This window comes from Heteronotia binoei, chromosome 1 (assembly GCF_032191835.1).
Source record: "Heteronotia binoei isolate CCM8104 ecotype False Entrance Well chromosome 1, APGP_CSIRO_Hbin_v1, whole genome shotgun sequence".
Lineage (NCBI taxonomy): Eukaryota > Metazoa > Chordata > Lepidosauria > Squamata > Gekkonidae > Heteronotia > Heteronotia binoei.
Genome location: NC_083223.1, coordinates 255,927,581 through 255,940,321, shown reverse-complemented (window position 1 = coordinate 255,940,321; position 12,741 = coordinate 255,927,581). Strand labels below are relative to the sequence as shown.

The window sequence follows — 12,741 nt, the reverse complement described above, 5'->3', positions numbered from 1 at the left end:
ATGCTATCTGGACCAAATGTTCTTTCAATGTTAATTTCACCATTGGATTCTAACTTTGTACCACTATGCATTCTTAATCATTGCCCACCAGCTATATGTAGTTCTGCTCACTGTACCCCATTCCATTGTCAGATGAAATATGCATGCATATAAAAGCTTACATTCTGAATAAAACTTTGTTGGTCAACCTTGGTTTGTCTCAAAGGTGCCACTGGGACTTCTACTTTGTTTCTTTGAGCAATCACTCTAGGAGCTGGAAAATGAGACAGAAGAAATGCAGAATAATTCAGAAATTATATTGTACCACAGTTTGCATTATCCACTAGTGTTTAGAAACATTAACCATGGTTTGAGCATTGTAATATATAAAAAGCAAACCACAATTGAGAACAGATTGCTGCCACATGTTTTCCATTCCTAAAATGCCACCAGTGTGGAGGTACAAGCAATATTTCTAATTAAGGCTTGTCAATTAGGACATAAATTCAAAATACTATTCAAAATACAAACTATGGTGAGCAAACGTATTTAAAGCTATGGCTTTTGAGTCTGTTTTACAATATTTCTCCTTAACCCTTTCTTCATAGTCTGAAAAGTTCTGTTTCTTAGAGCGATTCCTCTAGGAGCTGGAAAACGAGAAACAAAGCAGAGATGGAAACGTTCAGGCATCAGTGTGAATCTAAAAGGTTAACAGAAGTGCAGTGCATCATAGGAAAGGAGGCAACCATATGCAGATCACCGAGCCTGGCATTCCAAGCGGTGAAATTGACAAAACTTTGCTTGGGCTGAACATGTTGCACTTTTTCGGCTGGTTTGGAATTAGATGCAATGACTTTCTTTCACTTATTATAGGCTATCCTTTCCTAGGGAATCTGGCTGGCACGATTTCACTTTAACTGGCTGATCTGCTTTTTGTAAAAAAACCCAACAACAACCAGTGAATCAGGCACTACTCCAGGTTAACCGAGATGCATAAAAGTTGGATTTCAGAGACCCAAGGACTGCCAGCGCTGGAGAAACCAGCAAGGAAATCAAAGGAGGAAGAAAATACGAGTCTGGAGGAGGAGGCGACCTCCTAATTGCAAAAGACAGGGATGCTCCCTCCTTCTCTCGCGCCATTTCTCCTTTCTGAGCTGCCGGAAACGTCCCGCCCCTTTCAAAAACGGCTCCAGGAAGCGAGAAACGCCGAGAAAGAAACGCCCCGGAAGTAGCAGGGAATCGAAAGAGGGTGGTCCAACGGAAGTGCCATGAATAAAGGGCGAGGAGGCGGGCATATGCAGATCACCGAGCCCGGCATTCCAAGCGGTGAAATTGACAAAACCGCCTTTCAGGAGGCGGCTGACCGGGAAGGCGGGAAGAGCGGCGGCTTCGGAATGCAGCGGGCGGCCTCCTGGCCCCGGCTGAGCTGGCTGCGGCCTTCGGCACGCGAAGCTGGGGGTGACTCGCTTAACCTGGAAGCCTATCGGGTCGCTAGGGAGGGCACTTTCGGGGAGCTTTTCGGTATCGCTTCTCGGCCTTTTGGCTAAGATCAAGTGTAGTATCTGTTCTTATCAGTTTAATATCTGATACGTCCTCTATCTGAGGACTATATATTAAATGGATTTTTGGGACTGGGAGATGGAATAGGGGCTTGCTCCGTCCACTCCACGCATCGACCTGGTATTGCAGTACCTCCAGAAACGGTGCACCTCCCCCCGGGGAGAATATCGATGGTTCAAAAACAGACTGAAAGTTTTCTTTCCTTTTGCTTCTTCTCTAAAACACTTGAGAATTCTTTTCTCATGTTCTGTTTATCATGCTTCTTTTCAGACGGCATCTGAAGAAGTGTGCGCCCACACGACCTCCCCTTCCCGAACTGCATTCATTATTCCTACCATTTTAGTGTTCCTTGTGCCTGTTTTGGTAACCTACCTCCCAGGACTGTTGGCCGGAAGCAAGAATGGTGACCGCTGCGCTGAGGAAAGAAAGCGGGGTTGGGGAGAAAGCTACCCTATTCTTTGTTTGTTCTGTGTCTAAACGGGGCTCACACAGAAAGGGGGAAATGTCACTTACATTTTACAGATTGTGGAATACCGATCGTGGAAGAAGCCGGGTGTCCCAACAAACCCGCTAGGAGGAGCATTTGGGGGAAACAGCAGTTATCTAAGAACATCGCCTCCCCGACTGCTTTTCTTTCGCGGTACTTCCCCCCTTCCCTCTCTGTATCGCAAAGCAGCGTTTTCGTGCAGCCAGATCTTCGTTTAAATAGGACATCGTTTTGCAGGCAGCGAAAGGGGTGCCTCTCCCCCCACCACGCTCCATCACCGCCTGACCGAGGCGGCGCATGTGTCAGAACTTGAAGAACTTCAAATGAGACTCATTACTTTGTTGCAAAAGTATAAGACGTTTATTGAAAACTGTGGTCAGGGAAGGTACAAGTTGACTCTGATAACGGGCTCAGCAATTGATACATTCTTTATGCAGTTGTAACAGAAACAATAAAACCATTTCTCACACTCTTAAGAGACAGTTGTCTGTTCCCAGGGTCCCTTATCTCCGTGGAGGAGGAAGGAGCCCTGCTGTGATGCCCTGGATCCATGGTTCAAAACCATGTTTTTGATCCCTGGCGCTGGCCACAATTTCTGTGGTGCAGACTCTGCTCATGGACATGATATGTGATTTGATTGAGGGCTCGGGGGGATCCGAAGCAGAAATCATGTGGATGCATGAGGATCCGCAGTTCAAAACCAAGTTTTTGGTCCCTGGCGCTGCCACGAAGCCGTGGATCCACGATTTCTGTGGTGTAGACTCTGCCCATGGACATATGTGGCTGTATGGAGGGCTTGGGCAGATCCGAAACAAAAGTCACATGGATCCATGAGGATCCGTGGTCCAAAAGCAAGTTTTTGGTCCCTGGCGCTGCCACGAAGCCGTGGATCCACGATTTCTGTGGTGTAAACTGTGCCCATGGACATATGTGACTGGATAGAGGGCTTGGGGGGATCTGAAGGAGAAATCATGTGGATCCATGAGGATCCGTGGTCCAAAAGAAAGTTTTTGGTCCCTGGCGCTGCCACAAAGCCGTGGATCCACAATTTCTGTGGTGCAGACTCTGCCCATGGACATGATATGTGGCTGTATGGAGGGCTTGGGGGGATCCGGAGCAAAAATCACATGGATCCATGAGGATCCCTGGTCCAAAAGCAAGTTTTTGGTCCCTGGCGCTGCCACGAAGTCGTGGATCCATGATTTCTGTGGTGCAACATCTGCCCATGGACATGATATGTGATTTGATTGAGGGCTTGGGGGGATTCGCAGCAGAAATCATGTGGATCCATGAGGATCCGTGGTTCAAAAGCAAGTTTTTGGTCCCTGGCGCTGCCACAAAGCCGTGGATCCACGATTTCTGTGGTGCAACATCTGCCCATGGACATGGTATGTGATTGGCTGGTTTTCTTGGGGTGGCTCAAAGCAAAAATCACGAGGATCCACGAGGATCCGTGGTTTGGAAACATGTTTTTGCACTGCTGAGGTGCCACGAATTCGTGGAGGCATGATTTTTTTGGTGCTGCCTATAGTCTAAGAGAGGAGCTATAGGATTAAAGTGGTTTGATTTCATTTAAATGTAAAAATCATATTAATTCATGAAGATCCGTGTAGATACGACTTTTACCCTTTTCCCACGCGGAGTTGGCCGGAGGGGCCAGAGAGCAGTCTCAGGGAGATGCGCCCCTTTCGCTGCCTGCAAAACGATGTCCTATTTAAACGAAGATCTGGCTGCACGAAAACGTTGCTTTGCCATACAGAGAGGGAAGGGGGGAAGTACCGCGAAAGAAAAGCAGCCGGGGAGGCGATGTTCTTAGATAACTGCTGTTTCCCCCAAATGCTCCTCCTAGCGGGTTTGTTGGGACACCCGGCTTCTTCCACGATCGGTATTCCACAATCTGTAAAATGTAAGTGACATTTCCCCCTTTCTGTGTGAGCCCCGTTTAGACACAGAACAAACAAAGAATAGGGTAGCTTTCTCCCCAACCCCGCTTTCTTTCCTCAGCGCAGCGGTCACCATTCTTGCTTCCGGCCAACAGTCCTGGGAGGTAGGTTACCAAAACAGGCACAAGGAACACTAAAATGGTAGGAATAATGAATGCAGTTCGGGGAGGGGAGGTCGTGTGGGCGCACACTTCTTCAGATGCCGTCTGAAAAGAAGCATGATAAACAGAACATGAGAAAAGAATTCTCAAGTGTTTTAGAGAAGAAGCAAAAGGAAAGAAAACTTTCAGTCTGTTTTTGAACCATCGATATTCTCCCCGGGGGGAGGTGCACCGTTCCTGGAGGTACTGCAATACCAGGTCGATGCGTGGAGTGGACGGAGCAAGCCCCTATTCCATCTCCCAGTCCCAAAAATCCATTTAATATATAGTCCTCAGATAGAGGACGTATCAGATATTAAACTGATAAGAACAGATACTACACTTGATCTTAGCCAAAAGGCCGAGAAGCGATACCGCAAAGCTCCCCGAAAGTGCCTTCCCTAGCGACCCGATAGGCTTCCAGGTTAAGCGAGCCACCTCCCAGCCTCGCGTGCCGAAGGCCGCAGCCAGCTCAGCCGGGGCCAGGAGGCCGCCCGCTGCATTCCGAAGCCGCCGCTCTTCCCGCCTTCCCGGTCAGCCGCCTCCTGAAAGGCGGTTTTGTCAATTTCACCGCTTGGAATGCCGGGCTCGGTGATCTGCATATGCCCGCCTCCTCGCCCTTGATTCATGGCACTTCCGTTGGACCACCCTCTTTCGATTCCCTGCTACTTCCGGGGCGTTTCTTTCTCGGCGTTTCTCGCTTCCTGGAGCCGTTTTTGAAAGGGGCGGGACGTTTCCGGCAGCTCAGAAAGGAGAAATGGCGCGAGAGAAGGAGGGAGCATCCCTGTCTTTTGCAATTAGGAGGTCGCCTCCTCCTCCAGACTCGTATTTTCTTCCTCCTTTGATTTCCTTGCTGGTTTCTCCAGCGCTGGCAGTCCTTGGGTCTCTGAAATCCAACTTTTATGCATCTCGGTTAACCTGGAGTAGTGCCTGATTCACTGGTTGTTGTTGGGTTTTTTTACAAAAAGCAGATCAGCCAGTTAAAGTGAAATCGTGCCAGCCAGATTCCCTAGGAAAGGATAGCCTATAATAAGTGAAAGAAAGTCATTGCATCTAATTCCAAACCAGCCGAAAAAGTGCAACATGTTCAGCCCAAGCAAAGTTTTGTCAATTTCACCGCTTGGAATGCCAGGCTCGGTGATCTGCATATGGTCGCCTCCTTTCCTATGATGCACTGCACTTCTGTTAACCTTTTAGATTCACACTGATGCCTGGACGTTTCCATCTCTGCTTTGTTTCTCGTTTTCCAGCTCCTAGAGGAATCGCTCTAAGAAACAGAACTTTTCAGACTATGAAGAAAGGGTTAAGGAGAAATATTGTAAAACAGACTCAAAAGCCATAGCTTTAAATACGTTTGCTCACCATAGTTTGTATTTTGAATAGTATTTTGAATTTATGTCCTAATTGACAAGCCTTAATTAGAAATATTGCTTGTACCTCCACACCTGGTGGCATTTTAGGAATGGAAAACATGTGGCAGCAATCTGTTCTCAATTGTGGTTTGCTTTTTATATATTACAATGCTCAAACCATGGTTAATGTTTCTAAACACTAGTGGATAATGCAAACTGTGGTACAATATAATTTCTGAATCATTCTGCATTTCTTCTGTCTCATTTTCCAGCTCCTAGAGTGATTGCTCAAAGAAACAAAGTAGAAGTCCAGTGGCACCTTTGAGACAAACCAAGGTTGACCAACAAAGTTTTATTCAGAATGTAAGCTTTTATATGCATGCATATTTCATCTGACAATGGAATGGGGTACAGTGAGCAGAACTACATATAGCTGGTGGGCAATGATTAAGAATGCATAGTGGTACAAAGTTAGAATCCAATGGTGAAATTAACAGATTGAAAGAACATTTGGTCCAGATAGCATTTGCATGGGAAGCCAATAAAACGGTAACATGTCAGAATGGGAGAATAATGGTAAGAGTGTCATACGGCAATAAATGTAATCTGTTAATTGCTCTATTGCTTGCAAGTCTGGATTAAACTGAGAACAGAATGTTTCAGACTATGAAGAAAGGAGAAATATCACAAGGGAAAGAGCAAGAATGTTTGTAATGCATTCTTACTGCTTGTAATGGATGACAGCTTATGTGAACACGCATCTTAACTCCCAACTCCTCCAGATTCATATTTCCTTCCTCTTCTTTTTTATTTCCTCCTTGCTTTCTCTTGCACAGGCCCTTTGTTGCTTTCCACAATCCTGTGTTTCTGTACTCATCTTCAGGACTAGAGCGGCCGCAGACTTCCTAAGAAGGATTCAAGCTGACTTGTTAAAAAAGCAGACCAATGAGTTCAAATAGAATTCTTACATACAAGCAGAGTGGCTGGTAAAAGAACAGTTCCAATCTGTGGCACCAAAACAGCCAAGCGTTTGGTGGCATCCTTAAGACTGCCGCACTGCTGGGAGCATCAGAGCTGAGTGTGAACCAGAAGGCAGCTGCATCCAGCCAAAAGACTTCAAAGTCACTTCTAAGGAGAATGTCCTGTTGTGTCCCAATTAATCTGTCTGTAGAAGAGCCCCGTGGCGCAGAGTGGTAAAGCTGCAGTACTGCAGTCCTAAGCTCTGCTTCTGAGTTCGATCCTGGTGAAAGCTGGGTTCAGGTAGCCAGCTCCAGGTTGACTCAGCCTTCCATCATTCCTAGGTTGATAAAATGAGTACTCAGCTTGCTGGGGGGGAAATGTAGATGACTGGGGAAGGCAATAGCAAATCACTCCGTAAAAAGTCTGCCGTGAAAACTTTGTGAAAGCAACATCACCCCAGAGTCGGAAATGACTGGTGCTTGTACAGGGGACTACCTTTTATTTTAGCAGCAGAAAAGAGCAAGAATCCAGAAGCACCTTAAATATAATTTGTGGCAGGGGAGTAGCTTTCTCGAGTCACTGCTCACTTTCTCTGACAAATTGTTAGTCTTTCAGGTGCTGCTGGTCTCTTGCTCTTTTCTACCACTCCAAATTGGATAGTTGGCACCTAGAGAGAAAGAAGACCAGACACCCTTCATATACAATCACTCCAGGTAGATATTGAATCTGTTAACCTGCCGCACGAGGATCCAGCACACGCTTAGAAGGACCGCGACGAGAGACAAGGGACACGTTTTTTTTGGCGGGACTCCGATGCCCCCCCAAGTGCCAGAAGAAGATGCGTGCCCGCCCGGGGCGCAAGCCGGTCTTCGCGCAGGCATTGATTCCTCGCGGGCTTCCAAGAAACTACAGTTCCCAGGTCCCCCAGCAGCAGTTCCGGGTTTCTGAGCGGGGAAAGGAAAGAGGGAGCGGGGGATTCAAAAATCGAACCCAAGGAGGAGGTGGATCGAGGAGGCATGCGCCGTCTGGGTCAGGCGGTGATGGAGCGTGGTGGGGGGAGAGGCAAGAGACACACGCGGAGTTGGCCGGAGGGGCCAGAGAGCAGTCTCAGGGAGATGCGCCCCTTTCGCTGCCTGCAAAACGATGTCCTATTTAAACGAAGATCTGGCTGCACGAAAACGTTGCTTTGCCATACAGAGAGGGAAGGGGGGAAGTACCGCGAAAGAAAAGCAGTCGGGGAGGCGATGTTTTTAGATAACTGCTGTTTCCCCCAAATGCTCCTCCTAGCGGGTTTGTTGGGACACCCGGCTTCTTCCACGATCGGTATTCCACAATCTGTAAAATGTAAGTGACATTTCCCCCTTTCTGTGTGAGCCCCGTTTAGACACAGAACAAACAAAGAATAGGGTAGCTTTCTCCCCAACCTCCCTTTCTTTCCTCAGCGCAGCGGTCACCATTCTTGCTTCCGGCCAACAGTCCTGGGAGATAGGTTACCAAAACAGGCACAAGGAACACTAAAATGGTAGGAACAATGAATACAGTATGGGGGGGGGGAGGTCGTGTGGGTGCACTCGTCTTCAGATACCGTCTGAAAAGAAACATGATAAACAGAACATGAGAAAAGAATTCTCAAGTGTTTTAAAGAAGCAGCAAAAGGAGAGGAAATTTTCAGTCTGTTTTTGAACCACCTTTATTCTCCCCGGGGGGAGATGCACCGTTCCTGGAGGTACTGCAATACCAGGTCGATGCGTGGAGTGGACGGGGCAAGCCCCTATTCCATCCCCCAGTCCCAAAAATCCGTGTAATATCTAGTCCTCGCACTGCTACAGCATCAACCCCAAATCAGACTTTTCCCTGCAGCCACTGTGGCCGGACCTGCCTGTCCCGCATTGGTCTTGTCAGCCACCAGCAGCACACGTGGACTACTGCACCTTTCTTAAATCTTTGTTCGCGAAGTCAAGCCGAGAGATAGAGGACAGATATTACACTTGATCTTAGCCAAAAGGCCGAGAAGCGATACCGCAAAGCTCCCCGAAAGTGCCCTCCCTAGCGACCCGATAGGCTTCCAGGTTAAGCGAGCCACCTCCCAGCCTCGCGTGCCGAAGGCCGCAGCCAGCTCAGCCGGGGCCAGGAGGCCGCTCGCTGCATTCCGAAGCCGCCGCTCTTCCCGCCTTCCCGGTCAGCCGCCTCCTGAAAGGCGGTTTTGTCAATTTCACCGCTTGGAATGCCGGGCTCGGTGATCTGCATACGCCCGCCCCCTTTCCCATGATGGACGGCACTTTCGTTAACCCCTTTCAAAGCCAGACTGATGCCGGGACGTTTCCCCTCACAGCAGCTTTGGTTCTTGTTTCCCGCCTCCGAGAGCCGCTTTCCGAAGGAGCGGGCCTTCCCCGGCTGCTCAGAAACGACTAAGGGGAAAGGGCACGAGGGAAGGAGCAGGCATTCCTGACTTTTGCACGGAAGGAGAACTGTTAGGAAGTCCAGACTCCTATTTCCTTCCTCTTTCTTTGATTGCCTCGCTGATTTCTCTTGCACAGACAGTCCTGGGCTCTCTGCAATCCAAAACTTATGCATATCAGTTAACCTTGAGGAGTAGAGCAGCAAGCCCAGATATCCCAACAAGAAAGTCCAGTTAACTTCTTTTTTAAAAAAAAAGGGGGGGGGAAGGCACACCAGCCATTTAAAGTAAAATCGCACCAGCACTGAAGAACCAGCCTCTCCCAGGTACTTAGCTGAAAGCCTGCCCCCTCTCCTTTTACCCGCCGCTGAAAGTCATATTATCTAATGCCAAACCAACCGTCCAGCCCAAGCAAATCAATATTTCTAACAGGGCCTTCACACATTGGGAACTACAGCCTTTAAGTAGCTTCATGATCCTCATTCTCTATTTAAAAACACTTGAGGCAACTCACAAGTTGAGCTAACTGGATAAAGGGGCAATGTCTACCGATTTCCCCTTCTCGCTCTAGACCCCGCCCCCATGTCATTCCTCTGGTTCTCCTCCACCTCATCCAAAGCAGCTTTTCATAGAGATCAGTGAGCTGCAGTGGAAGGGGGAGGCAGGAAAGTTCCATTCTGTCTTAAGAAAAAGAATATCTAACTGCAGAATATTCAAACAGCAGTAGTTTGTCCTGAAGAAAAGGACCCCCCCTCAAAAAAACAAACACCCATGCAATCCCTAAAAACAAAGAAAGCCGAGAGCCAGACAATAATGTGACCTCCCAGTTCAGAGAAGCAATCTACCCGTTTGCAGGAAGACTGTTTTCTTAGTCCAGCTGGTGGGTGTCCTGGAAGGATCTCGCTGACCTTTCTGGAAACAGGGAAGTGGAGAGGAAGGCCCTTTGGTCCAGCCCTGCAGGGCTCCTCCTGTTCTGATGTGCTTCCTGCAAATCACAGGAATAACCTGAAGCAAGAGCTGTTGATGGGCAGGGGAGGGTATTACAGTCACAGGCTGGAAGGCCCCCCTCTTTCCCAGGAGAAAGTGTTGTGGAAGGGTGACTGTCACTTTGCAGAGAAGGATCTGCCCAGTGGAGGGCTTGTGAATGGGCAAATGAGGATGAATCTGAATAGGGCACTTAAACCCACAGAAAAGGAGGGACCATTACATTTGGCATCCCCTGGCCCCTATTAAATCTGCATATGAGCCTTCCTTTGTCTTTCAAGGCGCCACAAGACATCTCCACTGCTAGCAGACTTACAGTGCATTTCTCGCAGAGCTGCTCAAGTGGCTTTGAATGCACCTAGGCTGGAGTAACTCTGCCTATCCCTTTCAATGGATCTGAGCATGTACATCTGCTAGCAGCACAATCCAGAGGTGGGGGGGCTTTTGGGAGCAGACGAGCCGCTATGTGAGCGCAGGAAGGGTTTGCACCGACGTACGACTGGCTCCACCCCGGGAGGGAGTTAAGTGGGCAGCGGCGCCTGAGGGCTGCGCTCGAGCACAGGCGAAAGTGAGGCAGAGTGTAGCGTTCAGGCGGAGGAGGGGGTGGAGTTGGGGGTGCGGCCAGGCTTAGGCAGCTTCTTGAGCAGTTTGGCTTATGACATGGCCACCCCGAGAAGCGCAACTTTATGCCTGCAAAAACAGTGGCGTGTCCCATAGGCACTCGTTGAAACCAAAGACAAAGGTCACCTCTGCTGCTGCGGAAGCTCGCAAACCTCTTAGGGAGTAGCGTGATTGCCTCGCAAATCCCCTCGCTCCTCAGGCTGATGAGCCCCCTCCCCAGCACCCAATTGTGGTCTCCTCCCTCCTAGAAATACTTCTGCTCTGGCCTCACACAACTCAGTTGTTAGGGAGAGGAGCGCATGGCGGGAAGCTCAGCCGGCGAGCTCCCGGCATACAGACTTAGAGTGAGGACAGGCAGGCACGTTGGTGATGGGTTTTGCACCGCGCGGTTGCTTTGACAGTATCTTTGACTTGCGAGGGGGAGAGAGAGGTCTCTCCCCTGGGGCTAACTGCTCTTGTTTCCAGGTCTCCACAAGTTCCAGGCTCCCAGAGGCTCTGCATGCGAGGACTGTCACCCATGGTTGGGTAAGTTCCACTGTCCCCCCCCCCTCCAGCCTCTCCCTCCCCTCGCTCTCGACCACTTGGTGTGCAAGCGTCTCTGGCACTTGAACCAGGCAGTGGGCTCCGACAGGGGGCATTTGCTGACCCTGCTCCCCTGTGCTGCCACCTGCTCCCTTCCCTTGGTCTGCCCTCTGCCACGTTCCCAACCCCTGGCGGGACATGGGGCGTGTGTGTGTGGCAGCTGCTCTGTTGCGGGGAGGTGGGTCAGAGACTGTCCCTTTAAGAGAGTGCCCGGCTGAAACGCAGCCTGCTCTTCCAGTCGCCACCCCTGCAGGTGCTCTTGATCTCTGTCTCCGTTTTGCAGGTGGGACTCCAACAGTGAGGCTTCCGCGTGTGTCGCTCCACCGCCCCCCACTCCCTCAGCTGTTTCTGCCCGCCACCCTGAATGGAGCCCCGCCCACGGCAAGACTGCCCAGCGCGCACCAGGGAGACTGTTGCACTTTGTTCCGGAAAAATAAAGTCTGAGCTGTGCCCTCTGTTGTCTCTCCAGCTTGGCATCTGCTGCACGTTCCCTGGGCAACCCCCCCCCCAATCAGTGGCCTCTCCGAGGGAATGCCTGGGAGGGGGGCAGACTTGGCTTGGGGGGGGGAACAGTCTATGAGCCACCACGCTGCCCCTTGCGTGGCTGGACAGGGGAGGGGAGTGGACTGGACAGGGTAGGTAACTCTGCAGAGGACTGCACTGCTGCGACTCCAGGGAGGAATACAGATAACTGGTAAATGCTGCCCAGTAGCCCCACCACAGATTACAGGAGACCTGTGAAGAATAAAAGGTAAATGATTTCAGGACCAGCAGGCAGAAGACCAGGGTGTCTGTGTCTTGTTGCCATTGGCCCCGAATTGGGTAGTCATGTGAAGTTTAAGCTTCATAACAGGGGTGACCAAACTGGGGCTCAGGAGTCACATGCAGCTCTTTCACGCATGTTGTGTAGCTCTTGAAGCCCCCACCACCCCACTGGCCAACTTCAAAAAGGCATTTCTTTCTTTCAATCACTTCACCAAGCAAGCCGGTGGCTTGGATAATGCATTTAAAGTGGCTTTTCTTCTACCTCTCCCTCCCTCCTTCCTTCCCCCATCTTTTTCCTTCCTTGCAGCTCTCAAACATCTGGCGTTCATGTCCCTGCAGCTCACAAACATCTCATGTTTTTTCTATGTGGCTCTTAGGATAAACAAGTTTGGCCACCCCTGTTTTATAATAACAACAAAACTTACTTAGAAAACATGTCACTGGTATCTAACAGACTGCATTCTCTCAGTCAGTGGGCAGAAGACATCAGTTAGAAGTAGAACATTCAGAGGAATGCAAATGATTCTCTTCAAAACAGCCAATAAAAACAGATTAAATACTCACTCATTATAATAACAAGCCCCGTGGCGCAGAGTGGTAAACCTGCAGTACTGCGGTCTGAGCTCTCTGCTGGATTCAGGTACCCGACTCCAGGTTGACTCAGCCTTCCATCCTTCTGAGGTCAGTAAAATTAGTACCCAGCTTGCTGGTGGGAAAGTGTTAAAGACTGGGTAAGGCAATGGCAAACCACCCTGTAAAAAGTCTGCCGTGAAAACGTTGTGAAAGCAACCTCACCCCAGAGTTGGAAACGACTGGTGCTTGCACAGGGGACCTTTACTTTCCTTTTGCCATTATAATATCCCCCAGCAGTCTCTTCAAGTCAACATATGTATCTTTCCTACCTAGTTACAGCGTCTTAACAATTTACTTTGCTTTTACAAAACAACGATACTTTAACTTTACAACGTCT

General features: G+C 49.4%; 2 non-coding genes and 1 pseudogene across 2 annotated transcripts; 1 reads left to right on the top strand and 2 right to left on the bottom strand.

Moving 5' to 3' along the window:
* The first annotated feature begins 1,502 nt into the window (after positions 1-1,502).
* Positions 1,503-1,693, top strand: LOC132589119 (U2 spliceosomal RNA). The gene has a single exon (XR_009556549.1). It is a non-coding gene; the product is annotated as a U2 spliceosomal RNA (small nuclear RNA).
* A 2,598-nt stretch (positions 1,694-4,291) lies between these two features.
* Positions 4,292-4,482, bottom strand: LOC132589093 (U2 spliceosomal RNA). Its single transcript, XR_009556541.1, has one exon. It is a non-coding gene; the product is annotated as a U2 spliceosomal RNA (small nuclear RNA).
* Positions 4,483-8,125: 3,643 nt separating this feature from the next.
* Positions 8,126-8,439, bottom strand: LOC132589126 (U2 spliceosomal RNA; annotated as a pseudogene).
* Between the last annotated feature and the right edge of the window lie 4,302 nt (positions 8,440-12,741).